Source organism: Macaca nemestrina, chromosome 16 (assembly GCF_043159975.1).
Source record: "Macaca nemestrina isolate mMacNem1 chromosome 16, mMacNem.hap1, whole genome shotgun sequence".
NCBI lineage: Eukaryota > Metazoa > Chordata > Mammalia > Primates > Cercopithecidae > Macaca > Macaca nemestrina.
The window spans coordinates 70379717-70398751 of record NC_092140.1 but is presented as its reverse complement, the minus strand read 5'-3'; the positions used below and the strand labels follow the sequence as shown (position 1 = coordinate 70398751).

Genomic DNA, 19035 nt, shown 5'->3' with positions numbered 1-19035 from the left:
TGCAACACAACAAAAATGCCCTCTAAAGACTGTTATTTCACATGTGACTTGAAGTTTTAGCTAGAGTAATCAGAGAAGAGGGAAAAAAAAGATAAAGGTCAGCTAAATTGGAAAAGAATAATTCAAATTATTCTTGTTTGCAGATTATATAATCTCATATTTCAAAAAACCTAAACTCCACCAAAAAATATTAGAACTAATATATTCAATAAAGTTGCAGGATGGAAACTCAACATACAAAAATCAGTAGCATTTTTATATGCCAATAGTAAACAATCTGAAAATAAAATTTAAATACGTAATCCCATTTACTATAGCCACAAATAATTAAATATCTAGAAATAACCTAGCAAAATAAGTGAAAAATCACTATAAGGAAAACTATAAAACACTGATCAACACAAAAAATTGAAAAATATTATATGCTTATGAATTGGAAGAAGCATTTTAAAAATGTCCATACTACACAACACAATCTACAAATTCAATTCAATCTCTATCAAAATACCAATGACATTCTTCACAGAAGTAGAAAAACAATCCAAAAATGTATTTGGAACCACAAAAGAATAGACAAAGCTATCCTAAGCAAAGACAACAAAACTGAAGGAATCACATTATTTCACTCCAAGTTATAACATGGAGCTATAGTAACCAAAATGTTATGGAAGTGGCATAAAAACAGACACTTAGACCAATGAAACAGAATACAGAACCTGGAAACCAATACACACATCTACAGTGAGCTCTTTTTTAGCAAAGTTGCCAAGAACATAAATGACAGTCTCTTCAATAAATGATGTGGAGAAAACTGGATATCCATATGCAGGAGAATGAAACTAGACCCCTATCTCTCACCAAATACATTCAGATCAAAATGTATTAAATACTTAAATCTAAGATCTCATATTATAAAACTACTAAAATGAAACATTAGAAAAACTCTGCAGAACATTGAGTCATACCTCATAAGCAGGGGCCACCAAAGCAAAAATGGACAAATAGGATCACATCAAGTTAAAAACTTCTACACAGCAAATAAAATAAACAACAAAAAATGTAGAGACAACCCAGAGAATGGAAGAAAATATTTCTGTCAAGGAATTCATAACCAGAGTACATAAGGAACTCAAATTACTCTACAGGAAACAGTCTGATTATCTAATTTAAAAATGGGAAAAATAATTGAATAGACATTTCTCACAAAAAAGACACAGTTCACAAAGAAAAACATGAAAAGGTGCTCAAGATTATTGATCATCAGAGAAATGCAAATCAAAACAATAATGATATATCATCTCACCCTAGTTAAAATGACTTATATCCAAAGGACAGGCAATAATAATAAATGCTGGTAGGATGTGGAGAAAAGAGAACCCTCATACACACTGTTGGTGGGAATGTAAATTAATGCAACCACTATAAAGAACAGTTTGGAAATTCATCAGAAAACCAAAAATTAAGCTACCATATGATTTAACAATCCCACTGCTGAGTATATACCCAAAATAAAGAAATTCAGTACATTGAAGAGATATCTGCACCTCCTATGTTTGTTGCGGCACTGTTTCCAATAGTTAAGATTTAGAAGCAACCTAACTGTCTATCAATATATGAATGGATAAAGAAAATGTACTTATACACCATAGAGTACTATTCAACTATTAAAAAATGACATTCTGTAATTGCAACATGGATGGAATTGAGAGTCATTATTTTAAGTGAAATAAGCCAGGCACAGTAAGACAAACATCACATTTTCTCATTTATTTGTGAGATCAAAATATCAAAACAGTTGAAACCATGGAAATAGAGAGTAGAAGGATGGTTACCAGAGTCTCGGAAGGGTTGTGGGCCGTGGGAGCAAGGTAGGGATGGTTAACAAGTACAAAAAAATTTAATTAGAAAGAATGAATAAGGCTTAGTATTTGATAGCACAACAGGTAACTACAATCAATAATAATTTAATGTATATTTTAAAATACATAAAGAGTATTATTGGATTGTTTGTAACATAAATGACACATGCTTAAGGGAATGGAAACCCCATTTTCCGTGATGTGATTAGTACACACTACATGCCCTTATAAAAACATCTCATGTACACCATAAATGTATAAACCTAATCTGTACATAAAAAATCTTAAATAAAAATTATATAAAACTGTTAAAACTGATAAACAAATGCAGTAAAGTTTCAGGATACAAAATCAACATACAATAATAAACCAATGGCATTTCTATATGCCAAAAGTGTACAGTCTGAAAAATATAGTAGGAAAAAATTCCATTTGCAGTAGCTACAAATAAAATTAAATAGATAGGAATTTACTTAACCAAAGAAGTGAAAGATCTCTATAACAAATCTTTAAAACATTGATGAAAGATATTGAAGAGGACACCAAAAAATGGGAAGGTATTCCATGTTCATAGATTAGAGAATCAATATTGTTGAAATGTCCATGCTACCTAAGGAAATATACAGATTCGATGTAATGAGTATTTTGATACATAAATTAGTAAAACTGCTGGGGAGAACAGTTTGGAGTTTTCTCAAACAACTAAAAATAGAGCTTCCATATGAACAGATTCAATGCAGTCTTCATCAAAATACCAATGGAATTCTTCACAGAAATAGAAAAAGCAATCCTAAGGTTTATATAGATTCTCTATCATATATACCAATAGCATTCTTCTCAGAAATAGAAAAAAAAATTCTAAAGTTAATATGGAACTACAAAAGAGCCAGCATATCAAAAACTATCTTTAGCAAAAAGAATAAAACTGGAAAAATAATCAATTGCCTGACTTCAAATTATACTACAGAACTATAATAACCAAAACAGAATGGTACTGGCATAAAAGCAGACATATGGATGAATTAAACAGAATAAAAAATCCAGAAACAACCACACATCCATAGTGAACTCATTTTTGACAATGATGCCAAGAACATACACTGGTGAATGAAATTTCTCCTCAATATGTGGTACTTGAAAAACTAGATATCCATATGCAGAAGAGAGAAACTAGATGCCTATCTCTCACCATATAAAAATATCAAATCAAAATGGAATAATGACTTAAATCTAAGATCTCATGCTATGAAACTTCTAAAACAAAACATTGAAAAAACTCTCCAAGACATTGAACTGGACAAAGATTTATTGAATAAAACCCCACGAGCACAGGCAACCAAAGCAAAAGTGGACAAATAGGATCATATCAAGTTAAAAATCCTCTCCCCAGCAAACAATCAACAAGGTGAAAGGTCAACCCACGGAATGGAAGAAAATATTTGCAAACTAACCATCTGACAAAGCTTTAATAGCCAGAATATATGAGGAGCTCAAACAACTTAATAGGAAAAGAAACCTTATAATCCAATTAAAAATGGGCAAAAGATGTGAATAGATATTTCTCAAACTAATACTTACAAATGGCAAACAAGTATACTGAAAACAGGTATATTGAAAATAATCGAGGTTATTGGTTATCAGAGAAATGCAAATCAAAACTACAGTGAGATATAATCTCACCCCTGTTAAAATGTCTTTCATGGTAAAGCCAAGTAATAATGAATGCTGCTCAATATGTGCAGAAAAGGGAACAAACCCCGGTGCACTGTTAATAGGAATGTAAATTAGTAAAACTGCTTTGGAAAACAGTTTAGAGGTTTCTCAACCAATTAAAAATAGAGCTCCCATGTTCTCATGTGACCATCAATCCCACTGCCAGGGATATACCCAAAAGAAAGGAGATCTGTATATCAAAGAGATGTCTGCACTCACATGTTTATTATAGCACCATTCGAATACAGTCTCCAAGAGTTGGCAGCAATCTAAGTGTTTGTCTATTAACAGATGAATGGATAAAGAAAGTGTAGTACCTATGCACAATGGAGTACTACTCAGCCATTGAAAAATATTAGATCTTATCACTTGCAATAACATGGATGGATCTGGATGTCATTATGTTAAGTGAAATAAACCAGGTGCAGAAAAATAAACTTCGTATGCTCTCATTTATTTGTAGGAGCTAAACATTAAAACAATTGAATTCATTGCGAAAGAGCAGAATGATGGTTACCAGAGGCTGGGATAGGTGGTGGTTAGGTAATGGGGATGGGTACAAAAATACGTTTAGATAGAATAAGATCTAGCACTAGACAGCACAACAGGTGACTACAGTCAACAATAATTTATTGTACATCTAAAAATTAAAAAAGTATAATCGGATTATTGGTAACACAATAGAAGTATAAATGCTTGATATGATGGATGCTCCATTTACCCTGATGTGATTATTATGCATTGTATGCCTGTATCAAAATATCATACATACCCCCTAATTATGTACACCTATTATATAAGCACAAAAATGAAAAATTTTAAAATAGATAGTAACCTAACTGTATGTTAAATTTGGTGTGTACAAGAATAAATAAATTTATTCTAGAAATATTGACTTCTGAAATACTTTAACTGGTAAAATTTATAATTCATATTAAAGTATCCCTTATGCTGAGGTGATACATATAAGAATAAATTAGAATATTTTGGGATCTGCACAGATTATCTCCTGTTGATAGAAAATATAGTTCAAATAAATTTATTTTACATAATCAAAGATATACACACTCGTTACCATTAAAAATCTTTTAGTTAAGCTGAACTCCTACTCAGAATAGCACAATATCTCATTTTCTATTCTGTTGAGCAGATCTTGGATTTAGAAATTAAATTTTAAAGTGTGACTAATGCATCAGAGTCCCAATTCTGCCTGTGTCTCAGACACACTTATCATCAGTGTGCTTCAAATTTTTTATATCTAAATATAGCTTTAAATAATTATCTGAAGAAACACTTATTTTTATTTAGTAGAAATTATTGAAAAACAAAGATAAATGATAATACTTTTCTGACTATTGATCTTAAAATTATTTTTGTGGGTACTACGGTTAGGAATTCTTTCATGATATACAGTTAATGTGATGATTTTAAACAGAGAAAAATATTTCATATCATTCTTCCCTTCTTTTCACAAACAAGAGACAGCCAAACTTAAGGGAAATGTCTTTGTTGTTGTTGTTCCCATGCTTTCCTCCAAGTTCTTAGGAATGTCACTTAACTTTTAGTGTTCAGTGTCACACCATCCCTGGAACTCACTGAGCTTGGCAGCCTTGGCAAGAATCCTTGACAACTTGTCGAGTCCAAGGCAAATTCATGTAATCTTCCCTCCTAGTAATTAATAATTAATTAATGTTCATTAATCTTTAATGAATGGTGGTTTTAAATAATCTAGTCTTGAAAAAAAAAAAGAAAAAGAAATTGTTATTGCAAAAGAAACTTTTGCTCAGGACTTTATCAAGTGAAATAAATCCTGGGGCTAATTGCGAAAGTCAATGAAATAAAGCACATAACCACGCACAAAACCAGTGACACTATAATCATAGGACCTCTAAAGAGTTCCTCTTCAGATCAGCTGTAAACTCTTCCTGAGGTCTAAATCACAAAGCACAATTACCTTCCAAAACAACATTTTGATTTCTAGAATGGCAAGTTTTCTCTTAAGAACCTGAGTGGCTTTCTGAAACACTGACTAGCAATTGCTATTATCTACTCCGTCAGAGATAATTTTTCTGGGCAGTAGAAGTCTGATGGAAAAAAAAAAAAAAAAAAGAGGAAGAAAAAAAGGCTGATGAAATCACTTTTAAAAATATGAATCATTAAATATTATTTGTGTTCAGCTTTGTTCTACAGGTATTCAAAGTGTCCCGAGTTGTAATGACACCGTGCTGAGTATTTACTTGATGGAGAAAAACTGTAATCACTCTTTCTTGACATTTGAAGAAACGGTGAAAAGAAGAAAAATGTGTGCCTTAGAACTATTGAAACTAATGACATTCCCCAGTGCTGGGGAAATAATGCTACTGCTTATATAGCAGTCATTTCAGAATTTCTCAATGCAGGAAGAAGATAATCCTTTCACAATCACTATGGAAATAACAGAAGAGGTAACTACGCTTATCATACATATATGAATATGCATCAAGGCTTGTAGATACAAATATACAGTTATTCCTATCTTCTCTGGCTAACATCATACACAATGTTATACTGGAATATATAATTCAGTCAGTAATATTGTACTGAACAGAAGGATTAAATCCTTCAGGCTCCTTTACCTTGCAAATCTTAGCCTATTCAGTTTTGCATTGTAATGTTCACTTTTCCACCTTTGCCAAATGTTTTTTTGGTTGATATCCACCTTCAAAACCCCTACTCTCTGCAAATCTTTCAAAGTCTTATATCTTAAAAATTTACATCAAAATGAAATTATTATTCATAGGTCAATTTAAGAATAGCAATTTCCTCTTTTCATTTTGTTTGTCCTCTTTTCATTTCATTTTCATTCATTTCCTCTTTTCAAATAATAAATAAAAAATAATGTAAAAAATGTCATTTTACCCTATCTAATACATTGCCTTTAATTTTCCTAAAGACGGACTTTTTATTGTAATATATATGTGTGTTGTGTCTTTGGGCAAATCTTGTGTGGTATAGAGACAAATAATAGAGTTGAACGAGATTGGTGGTGGTGGTTTTTGTGCTGTGATCTCTGTAGATACTTTCTCTATTAATGAATGGAAACCACTTAATCTTTCTAGATGTCATATCAACTTATGAGGTAACAATAACTCAATAAAATATAAATAATGAAATAGTATAATGTATATTAAAGCACTTGTAGTTTGAGAGGCAAAACAGAAATGATCTTTGCACACTTTTCATACATCATTGCTTTACATTGTTTTAAAACTCAACCTTAAATTTCCATGGAGTTAGATAAATCATATTAAACATACATCCACTCTAAAATTTAATTTTAATAAATCATGGGTATGAACAAGGAAGCTAGGTTGCTGATTAAGAATTTGCCAATTTTTGTCAAAGGTGGTAGAAGCATATTAGCAGCAATTCAAGTCCTGTTTATATTTTGTATTACTATTAAAGCTAAACAACATTTGTAAATGTTTATTAGCTATAAAAACTTAGGGAAACTGTTGTTTGGTTAAATTATTATGACATATCTATTTTACAGACTAGTAAGTGAATATTCTAAACTTATTGTAAGATTATGAACATACATTGCTTGGGGAAGATGTAACCAAAGAATTTTATTACTAAATGTAGACTAAGAAACAACTTTTTCAATATAAATATGTTGCTGTAAATTGCACATATATATATAAACACTAAAAAATGTTATATGAGTGTGATGACAATAATAATTTCATGTTTTTATTTTGCATTTGTACTTACGATTTTTTCACTATGCATATTTATAATGACTAAAACATTAGAAATCAATGGTACGTGGAAATATTTAGAGCAAAATATCAACAAATTATTTCTCTTTATTAGGAGTTCTGATATTCTAATGTAATCATTCATTGTTAACAACTTTTCTGATGCTTTTAAATTACAAAAATTAGTAAAAATATTTAAAATATAGTTTTTGAGTCTAAAAGGTATAAATAACTGGGAGATTATGTGAATTCACTTGTAAAAATCTTGAAAGCTTTGGAGTGAGAACTGAAAATACAGGCATAGTTCTAACCAATTTGTATTTGCATATACACTGAACAAAATTTATTATACATTAATCAATAAGGCATATAAATAGCAATCAAGGCACTAGAGAAATAACACACCTTTGTAAAGGCATTTAATAAGACAATTCTACTTGTATTGCCTTTTCTTGTGTGCACATTATTTCTTATTTTAAATTAGAAGCTTTTCAGAGAGACATATTGGTCTAGTATTTCCATCTTCCATTATGCCTGTCCCATTGCTTTGTATCTGTAAGATAGTCAATTACACTGTAATTGGTTGTCTTTTTATGATTTCCTTTTTAAAAAATTCTTATGTACTTAATCAGATACTTTTACATAAATGTAATTAAAATAGAAGATTTTTCAAATTTGTCTCTGAGGTCACAATCTAAGAAAGAAATAATAAACAGACCCAGGGATCCTTTATTCTAAGATCCTGAATTACCATTTTTTTCTAACCATGAAAAAATAATCATGTGTTGTCATCTCTCATGGTAAAATAAAATATTTGTCTTTTGTTTGTAACAAAAATAAAACATAATTTTCTGTGCCAAACAACTGCTTACATGTTTTAATTGTTTTTATACATATTGTAATATTTGATCCTCATATAATCATTGTCAGCTAGACAGGACAGGTGCTACTGGATCTATTTTTTTATGAGAAAACTAAAAGATTATATGATTGAGGTAAGAGTGCTTATCTCTTCACTTATAAGAAATTTGTAGTTATTACAGACTTACACTCTTTCTTCAACTGCAGTAGCTTGTGGATATTACTTGTGCCACTGTTAACAGATATTTACATTTTATTACTCTCTCAAAATTAATTATAGATCATTTTATATGATAAATTGAATACTCTTACAACATTGAACCTTATATGACTATTTGAATTGAGAGGCTTATGGTCAATGCTAGAAATGAAATACATGAATCACTTTGTAAGATAAATTAAATCCTAAAGCCACATCAAATTTTATAATGTAAATTGAGCTGAGGGATTAAAGTGGAACTGTAAATATTATAATCAAAATAATATTTTACCTATTCATTTATTTATATATGCATTCTTATAAATCATAATTACAAGTATACTTTTTAGGAACTTGGTCCATTGAACAAAGTAATAGGTAATATTGATATGCAGAGAATAATAATGAATGTTATTAACTACTTTCACAACAGATAGATCACTGTTTAGAAGTTGGGGAATAAGATTAAGAAATACAAGGAAAATAACAATTTAAAAAATTCAGAGTTTTGTATCCTCTATTTACAGCATTGTGTCTTTCGTTTGTTAAATTGGAAGATAAAATCAAGAGAGCAGAAAGCTTTAAAACAAATATTGCCAAATAAAGACAGAAAAGTAAAAGAAAGATGTCGTAACATGACTAAATTTCTTGAAGAACTTTAAATATAATATTCCTCATATTTTTATTGTATATACTAGAATTTATCTTAAATTGAGATGGCCTAATAAGTTTGACTTTAAAATTATATCCCTAAGGCATCCATAAACAATTCTGCTATTTTTTTTCTTTCTATGTGATCACATTGGTTTTGTGTAAAGCATTAAAATATGACATAAAGTATCTATTTCTACTTTTATTGGAAAGATTATAATTTAAATATGGATGGGGGTGGGCTACGCTGTGTTGCACCTGGGGACCTCACAGGGACAGAAACTCTGGGAGCCTGGAGGTAGGACAGGTAAGGAGTTCTCCCAGTAGCCCCAACTCTGGGGACATCCTCACCTCCCCTGTATGTAACCATGTGCCTGACACTGCTCCTATCTCACCTTTTGCCTCCTGCTAGCAACACCATGAGCCTGGCGGTCTCCTTCTGTAGGTAGAGAAACATTTGCACAGGGCATTATACTGAATCCAGATCCAAAGAGCACTGTTCCCAGAAGCACGTCCTAAGAATCAGCAGAACAGTCATTGCGCTGAAAATAAATAGCTTTCACCCTCACCTGAACTAAAGGTTCAGGATCATGTGTGATTTTTTTTTTTTTTTTTTCATAATGTGTGATCTTACTCCTTGCAATTTAAAATAAAGACAAAGACAGCGGCCAGAGAGAAAGCAGATTGGTTTCTTCCTGGAAAAGGCCTCCATCTGAGCTGCACCCACCGAGACTGCCACTCAAAGGTAGTGGATCAGCAGATCAATGAGCGACTGACTGATCTCCAGTCTGCAAAGTCTCAAAATGAGGTCCTGAAACAGGTTTAGGAGGTCCTGTAGCAAAAAGCTTCAAAGTGCTGGTCTCTGATGCAAGGTCAACTTGACCTGAAAAAAGCAATAAATTCAATATGGTTGCTCTTGAATGAAAATATATCCCTGATCTGAAAATGTATTCCTTTTTTCCTAGTTCAAGTTTTAAATAAAAATGAGTGGACCAATATGTCATTATACAATAAGTGAATCAATGTGTCCTGAGAGGAAAACTGAATTTTAAAATTATTTTTGCATTGTCACTCATGTAGTTACAATAATTATAATTTTGCCACAAGACAGTTAAGCAGAGGTTAGACACTGCTTGGAGTTCAGGAGTTTTTTTTGTTGTTTTTAATTATTAAATATTTATTTTAAATTCAAGAGTACATATGCAGGTTTGTTATTATAGCTAAACTGTGTCATAGGGATTTGTTGTACAGATTGTTTCATTACCTAGGTATTAAGCCTAGTACATATTAACTATTTTTTCTGATCCTCTCCCTCCTCCCAGCCTCCTCCACTCTAGAGTAGGCCCCAGTGTGTGTCTTCCTTGATGTATCCATGTGTTCTCATCATCAAGCTCCTACTTACAATTGATAACATGCAGTATTTGGTTTTCTTATCCTGAGTTACTTTTCTGAGGATAATAGCCTCCAACTCTATCCATGTTCCTGCAAATGACATGATCTCATTCTTTTTTATGGCTGCATAGTATTAAATGGTGTATATGTACCACATTTTCTTTATCCAGTCTATCATTGATGGGCATTTAGGTTGTTTCCACATCTTTGCTATTTGATTTCACAAGGTTTTACATGTACTTATGTGTGTGTCTATGTAAGGTCTATGAAACTCAAATATTCAAGTGATGAAATTTCATAGAACTATATATTTTAAATAAAATGAACAAAATAATCTACAAATAATCGTGATTCTTCTTCTTCTTCTTCTTCTCCTTCTTCTTCTTCTTCTTCTTCTTCTTCTTCTTCTTCTTCTTCTTCTTCTTCTTCTTCTTCTTCTTCTTCTTCTTCTTCTTCTTCTTCTTCTTCTTCTTCCTCTTCCTCTTCTTCTTTTTCTTTTGAGACAGAGTCTTGCTCTGTTGCCAGGCTGGAGTGCAGTGGGATGATCTGGCTCACTACAACCTCCACCTCACAGGTTCAAGCAATTCTCCTGTCTCAGTCTCCCAAGTAGCTGGGATTACAGGCACACGCCACCATGCCCAGTTAATTTTTGTATTTTTAGTAGAGATGGGGTTTCACCTTGTTAGACAGGATGGTCTTGGTCTCTTGGTTTCATGATCCACCCACCTCGGCCTTCCAAAGTGCTGTGATTACAAGTGTGAGCCCCTGCGCCCGGTCAATCGTGACTTTTTTTTTTTTTTTTTCCTGAGCTGGAATCTTGCTCTGTCACCCAGCTGGAGTGCAGTGGTGTGATCTTAGCTCACTGCAACCTCTGCCTCCCAGGTTCAAGCAATTCTCCTTTCTCAGCCTCCCCAGTAGCTGGGACTACAGGTGCGAGGACCACGTCTGGCTAATTTTTGTATTTTTAGTAGAGATGGGGTTTCACCGTGTTGGCCAAAATGTTCGCCATCTCCTGACCTTGTGATCCATCTGCCTCAGCCTCCCAAAGTGCTGGGATTAGAGATGTGAACCACCGTGCCCAGCCCGTGATTTTTTTTTTTTAATCAGGTTATTTTCATGCTGTTGAGTTGCTATAATGGTACAATGATGGTCACCAGGGACTGATTGAGGGTACAGGAGTGTTTGGAGAAATATTCATTAAAAGATAACAAAATTTCAGTTAGATAAGAAGAATAATTTCAAGAGATCTATTGTGTAACATGGTGAATATAGTTAATAATATATTACAGTCTGGAAAAATGTTAACAGTGAATGTAAAGTACTCTTAGTACAAAATGAAAACTATATGAGATAATGCATATGTTAATTCGCTAAATTTAGTCATTCCACATCATATATATACTTCAAAACACCATATTGTACACAACAAATATATAAAATGTTATCTGCCAATTTTAAAAATAAAAATATATCCTCCCAAATTAGTTTATACAAATAGTGTAAAGAAAATGAAATTTGATTTAAAACTACTGAAATAAAGCATAATAATTATGCTAAATTTTTGACTTATTTGGTGTGAGATAGGAATTATATTTAATGCTAAATAGGCTACAGTTACCTATGTTGAGATAACTACTCTGTATTACACTAGGAAGTAAAGCACTAACTTTTGTTGGATCAACATTATGGTTGCTGATTACAATTAAAGCAACCTGGTACACAATGTAAAAGAGAATGATGTAAAATAAATAATTTGTGATGTTAAAACTTCAGCATAAATTTTGTCACCCTTCACCAAATCTATTTGCCAATCAGAGACTGCATGTCATACCCTAGATCTCATTTGACAATATTTTGCTGTAGGAAAATATATTGTTTTCTATTACAAGTTTAGTAGTATGAGTGAGAATTTCTGGAAAGAAAGAATTTTAAGAGAAAAATTGAATGGGGAATGAGCATGAAGTGCCAGACATTGATTACTCTAACAAAAGAACCAAATTAACCAAGGTGGTATCTTTGTAAATCAAAGATTTGTATGTTATTCTAACCATGGCATATGATTGTTTTGTTTTCGGAGAGGGTAACAGAAAAAATTAATGTCTTAGTGTCTATGATTTATTTACATACCTAAAACTATCCCTGGAGTCCAGTCTATTCCAAAAATCATGTAAGAATTTTTGGTGTTTCTATAAGCGATGTATGTATTTGCTCCCCTCCAGGCCTGTGCTGATGTCTCTCCAGCGTCTTTCTGATAGTCTGAAGCAAAATCAACTTTAGACCTTTCAGAGAGCTCATTATTCCCTGACATCTTGGATCCTTGTAAGATTCCAGATTCTTGTTTCTGTTTCTCGTTCTGTTGCCCGGGCTAGCGTGTAGTGTCACAATCACAGCTCACTGCAGCCTCAACTTCCCAAGCTCAAGCGAGGCCCCCGCCTGAGCTTCCCAAGTAGCTGGAATCAGAGGTGCCTGCCATCACACCTGGTTAAATTTATTAAGATTTCAGTTTCTTCGTAACAGTTTTTCTGCAGCTTTTATATTGTGGAAAAGTATAAAATTATTGTTTCTTATTTTATTGTCTTGAATATCTTCTAGAGGTTACTTTATTATCTTCTGTCATAAGAGATGCTGTCAAAAATGATAATGATTTCATTTTATCTCATTTCTAACTGAGTTGACATCATTGTCTGGAGGCCAAAGAAAATTAACTTTTTCATTAAAATCTAATGATTTTACCATGGTATTTCTGTTGGCCTTCTGGGTCATTTTCCCTCATAATAGTTTGTTTTTCATTATGTATTTTCCGGTAATATTTTATTTCAGAAAAATTTTATTGAATCATAGTTTGTAGTACTTGTTCTCTTCCATTGCATTATTTTTTTCCGTGAATATTGCTATGTAAACATGTTATGTGTCTATTTTGTGTCTCTTTCAATATATTCTCTTTTCGAATAATCTGTTTTTCCTTTTATTTCTAATCGACGTAATAATTGTATGTAATATATGGGGTGCAGTGTGATAGTTTAATGTGTATACAATATATAATGATCAAATCAAGGTACGTAACATATGTATCATCTCAAACATTTTTGGTGTTGTGAACATTCAAAATCCTTTATTCTAGTTTTTTGAAATATACAATACATTATAGTTAACCATATTCACCCTATAGTGCTGCACAACACCAGAACCCAGTTGTCCTATCTAGCTGTAACTTTGTATCACTTGATCTTAGCCAAAAGGCCAAGAAATGATAACTTTGCATCATTTAACCAATCTCTTCTCATCCCCCTCCCCCTACCCTTCCCAGACTCTACATGATTCTACTCTTCCCTTCCATGAGCTCAAAATATTTTTTTAACTTCCACATATGAGTGAGAATATGTGGTTTTGGAGTAGGAGTAGCAATGAGAGAGGAGCCCCCAATTTTAAGGAAAATACGTAAATTGGAAAATATTTGTGTATGTTTGTAAGATAATAAAAACGAACAGACAGGAAGAAGTTGAAGTCATGGGAGAAATGCATAATAGTTATCCAAGTCAAATTTGTGATGATGGAAGGAGATGGTTATGAGAGCTCAGAAATCGGGCCTGTGGGTCTTAAACAGGAGGAGCCATCACGTCAGAGTTTGAAGAAAAGGCAGTATGAATGTGCATATGTGTGCATAAATTTGTAGAAAGGGTCAATACTTTGAAATAATTTATACTTAATGACTAGACAATAAGATCATCTAAATGATACGTTAGTGAAGAGGGATGGACAGATAAGGAGAATGATGAAGATTCTGAGTAACCTACATGTAAATAGGGAGAAAAATCAGAGGAAAAAAAAATTGAATGGTTTTCAAGTGTCAGTAAGAACTCTTTTATGATTCAAGACAATTAATTTATCCCAGAACGAACCTGCATTGTCAAGAAATTAGCTCAAGCAGCACCTAAAAGCTTAGATGTAGTATGAGATAAAATATACTATAGATCTGAAACATTTATAGATAAAATATATGATCATCATAGGAGTATAATAAGTAACTTCACCTTAAGTTTATTCTTAATTTATTTGCATAGGTGCCATTGTTCATAATTTTTTAAAGTATGCTCACATTACCTGTCTGGTAATATGGTAAAGTATGCTCATATACCTATACTTTGGGTTTATTTTCTCAGCAGATTATTCTATTGGAAAATGACTTAAATAGACACTTATTAAAACTATATTTTATTTCCTGAGGAAGAAAGGAAATTAATTGTCTAAGTCATTATTCATATGCCTTTATATAGCTTTATAGACTAATTATCAAATGAATCTATCAGAATGACTTCATCACATCTTCAATTTTGAACCGTAAAATATTCTTTTACAGTTTAGGCATAAATACAGGTTATACTACATGGTTAAAACACCATTATGTTTGGCTATAGATCTATAAATACTGCACTTTGTATAACTACCACAATGAGACTTCCTTCATGATGAGTGTAGAAATACTTTACAATGGTAATTTCTCATTTAATCTATAATTAACCAATAAATATGACAGAAGACCATTTTACTTGAATGCCAATAATTAGTGATTTTATATTTATATGATTTAGTAAATGAGACAGATCATCTACTGCTAGTGATAATTTCATTCTAGAAATTCGGCAAATTTAGAAGCTTATAGCTCCTTTAGAGTCACTAAACCCTGTAATTTATCACTTTCAGCAATAATCTGGACACCATAATGAAAGAATCTATTGGGAGAAGTAAGCTCACTTTCAAAAGTAATCTGTGACATTAGGTTAATTAATCGAGGAAGAAGATAAGCTTACTTGATTGCCCTTTTCACCTATGCCTCTCAGCTTCATTTCTATTGGAAAAAGAAAGTGTGTACTCACCTTAAGATCGTTGAGTCTACATATTACAGCTCTCTCGCTCTCTCTATATATACGTATATTTTTCATTTCAACCCATTTTCTAGGCAGGGAGTCTGATAAATATATAAATGGTTTTGACTTCTGGCTGGCATGGTGGTTTTAAGCCTGTAATCCCAACACTTTGGGAGGCCAAGGCGGGCGGATCACGAGGTAAGGAGTTTGAAACCAGCCTGGCCAGCATGGTGAAATCCGGTCTCTACTAAAAATACAAAAATGAGCTGGCTGAGCATGGTGGCGCACACCTGTCCTCCCAGCTACTCGGAAGGCTGAGGTAGGAGAATCGCTTGACCCCAGGGGGCAGAGGTTGTAGTGAGCAGAGATTGTGCCACTGCACTCCAAAGTGAGCAGGACTCCATCTCAAAAAACAAACAAACAAACAAACAAAAAAACCGTTTGGACTTCTAAAATAAATATGCTCTCCGTGTAGCAGAGATTATTTTATATGTTCAAAATCTTTGCCAAACTAAACATGTTATATGAAGGCAGGAGATCATGTTTCCTTATTGTTTAGCTAGAAATAGGGATATGGTTCAAATATACCCTATGTTATGTATTGCTTTATACTACATGTGTCTTTTCCTTGTGATGTAGTTTACATATACATCTATAACATAGCTCAGTTTTTAGAATTATTCTATTTGCATTTCTATTTTGCAACATCTGTTTGACTTTGCCATCTCTAAACTACAATCTCTTCACTGAAGTAAGCACATATGAGTAGATTCACTGTACATGGTTGTGGCAAATTTTAAGTCCACTGTCTTGTACAGAGTTACCTACCAAAAGATGTCAATAATAAGTATAATTACTATACATGCCAATCAATAAATGTAATATTTTCTCTTTTTAAAGCAGGGTTTTTCTCTTGGTGTACGTCATGAGGTATCATGATACATTGCTATTTTATAAATAGATTAACTTACACACATTTTCTGCATATAATTCTACAGTCTCAAAAATGTAGAATACGAAATGGTTAAAAATACTTCTCATAGTTTGAGTAATTGGCCCGTATAATTGTGTGAATCAGTCAATACAAACATTGTTAAAATGAGAGATTTCATGCAGAAATTAGACCTTTCGGAAATGCAGGAGGAGCTGGGAGGTGAAACCCGGGAAAGGGGAATCCGAGGATATGAGTAACAGCCACCGAATCTGCTGGAAGCATTAACAGTGGTGAACAAGTTGGAACTTGTGGGAAAGTCTGAGAAACCCTGCATGTCTGCAAGTTAGAACAGAGCCATGAAAGAGGAACTTGCGAAGAGGTCCATAATTGCCACTTTTAAGAAATCTGCTTCCTCTGTGAAAATCAGTGCCTCTGGGGGAACTGTCATTTGTATAGTTCAAGACAGCAGGCTTTGGGCTGTAATTTGTCAGCACTGAGAGCAGTCTAATGCAAACAGAAGGAAATATGTTATAGCTGTCCGTATTTGTCATCAGGTATATGTACCACAACCTACCAAGAGTACTATAATAATTTCTGCTTCCACTCTGCCTTCCAAGTCTTGCTAGATTTCTTTCGTGGCCAAGTCTAACATAGGACAATATGAGCGGGAGTTGGAGGGAGACTCTGAAAAACATATTTGCCAGCCTTATGCTGACAACATGCCTCCATGTTTTATTAAAAAGGGAAAGTCATGTGCCCTTATAATCTGAGCATGGCAATCGGAAAAAATATGAAAATTATTCTGTCCTAAAGTAATATTAAGTACACATGCTTCCCAAAAAGTCTGCATAAAATGCCTCAAAGACTGTTTTCAGGTAAAGCACTAGGTAAAACTGCAGTGCTGTAAAAATACATATACCACTTCCATGCAACACACAACTTCAACAATCAGTCAACCTAGGATATTGGCAGAGGCAAAGCTGCCGTATCAATAAAATTGATGAAAATTATTTTTTTGTTGACACCAAATTAAATTCATCATGGTTAAAAACTACAGACATAAACATATTTTCTCCTTTTCTTAAAATTTTAACTAGAAATGAGCTTTTAAGCAAAATATTATAGACCACTAGTTTGCGGTAATAATGATCTGAAGGCAGAATAGTACCAGCAATAATTGTATAAATACAATCAACATCATATGAAAAGAGACACTGCTTCTGTCAGAAGATGTATTTATTCAAAATGTAAAAAAAACCTAGGACTACATACAGAGCTGTGTGTTGGTTCCTTACATATATAGATATATTCATATAAAATAGAATATTATATACAGAGAAATTTCCTTCTAAAATATTGATTAACTCATTCTCAATTTTTTTTGGCCATTGATCATACATTTACTCTTCTGGTCTGAGTCACCTTCTTCCCTTTTCAGGATTATTAAAATATATTTTTCTCCTTTCTTTCTGTGCTTTTACCTTTGCCTTCCTATTACAGGCCTATTTTCAGCATATCAGTCAAAGTAATCTTAGAAGCTTAAATCAAATCGTGTTATTTCTCTGCTCAAAATTCTACCATGTGCCACATCTCACTCCTAGTTTTTATAATAAAAGACAAATATATAAAATGACAAACTTTGTCTTATACCATCCAACAAATGCTCTCAGATGTATTTTTCTACTGATTTCCCACGTAGTGAGCACGAAAGTGGTCTTCCTGAATTTTTTTTAAACATTGCAGGTATGCTCATGACTCAGAGTCTTTGCACTTGCAGTTTTTCCTACTAAAAATTTATCCCAGATATTCACAAGCTGTTCACTCAACTCTTCAGGGCTTTATTCAAATATCACTTTCTTCTCAGTGTGATCTATTCTAGACCCCCTAAGAAAAATGACCATTAAACACTCCAATTGTCCACAGATCTCTGTTACACTCCCCTGGTTTTTCTTTCTCTTTAGCATGTTTCAACGTGTGACATACGATGTCATTTACTTTTTTGTGTGCTTATTTTGTGGAGTCTCAACCTAGATCATAAAAATCTCTGAATTCTTGGACTTTCTCTCCTTTTGACTATTATATCACCAACAGTAAGAATAGTGTCTGGGCCACAGCAAATATTTGCTGAAGATTTGCTGAATAAAGAAATGAGTATCAACAAAAGGTTGAAAATTTTGGCAAAGTATCATATTATCATCTTAATAGATGTTTAAAATATTTGCACAATAAATATTTCAAATAAAAATAAATAATTATATAAATTTAAAATATTTACACAATAAATGATAGTTTCTACACCATCATATTAATAGTGAAATTCAGGTACTCTCAGGAAAAAAAAAAAGTTTTGCTCACATAGACTCTTTCTACACAAATCTGAAATCAGGTCATAATAATCAGATTTATTACTTCTGAACAGTTACAGAGATAGATACTTCTGTCATTTAAAAATTCACATAAAATATTGTGTTTGGTTTAATAAAATGGTTCCAATATGTTTCTGTTAACCTCTTTATACCAAGACAAATGTGGATAAGCCTTCAGTCTAAATTAAAATGAAAAATTTGAGCAGGAATGTCTCTCTACCAGAAACAGGTACTATCAGGACTAAACTCAGTAGAAATTTTCTATTGGAAGCTTCAAGTTTGAATGTATAGAATGTATAAAAATGATAATAACTTTGACTGCTAATTTAAAAAATAGACAGTAGAGAAAATCATTCAAATTACCTTAATTCAAATGAAAATATCAAAAAGTAAAATGTACATAAACAGTTTTATTCTCTGGTACAATATATTACTATATAGTTACAGGGAAAACT

The 19035-nt window shown here is 32.6% G+C and overlaps 1 long non-coding RNA gene across 1 annotated transcript in view; it reads right to left on the bottom strand.

Moving 5' to 3' along the window:
- The window catches only part of LOC105485590 (uncharacterized), a 71225-nt gene extending 58515 nt beyond the window's left edge, over positions 1-12710 (bottom strand). Inside the window, exon 1 of the long non-coding RNA XR_989697.2 lies at positions 12543-12710. This is a non-coding gene — a long non-coding RNA (uncharacterized lncRNA). The remainder of the gene's footprint in view (positions 1-12542) is intronic.
- Positions 12711-19035: the final 6325 nt, after the last annotated feature.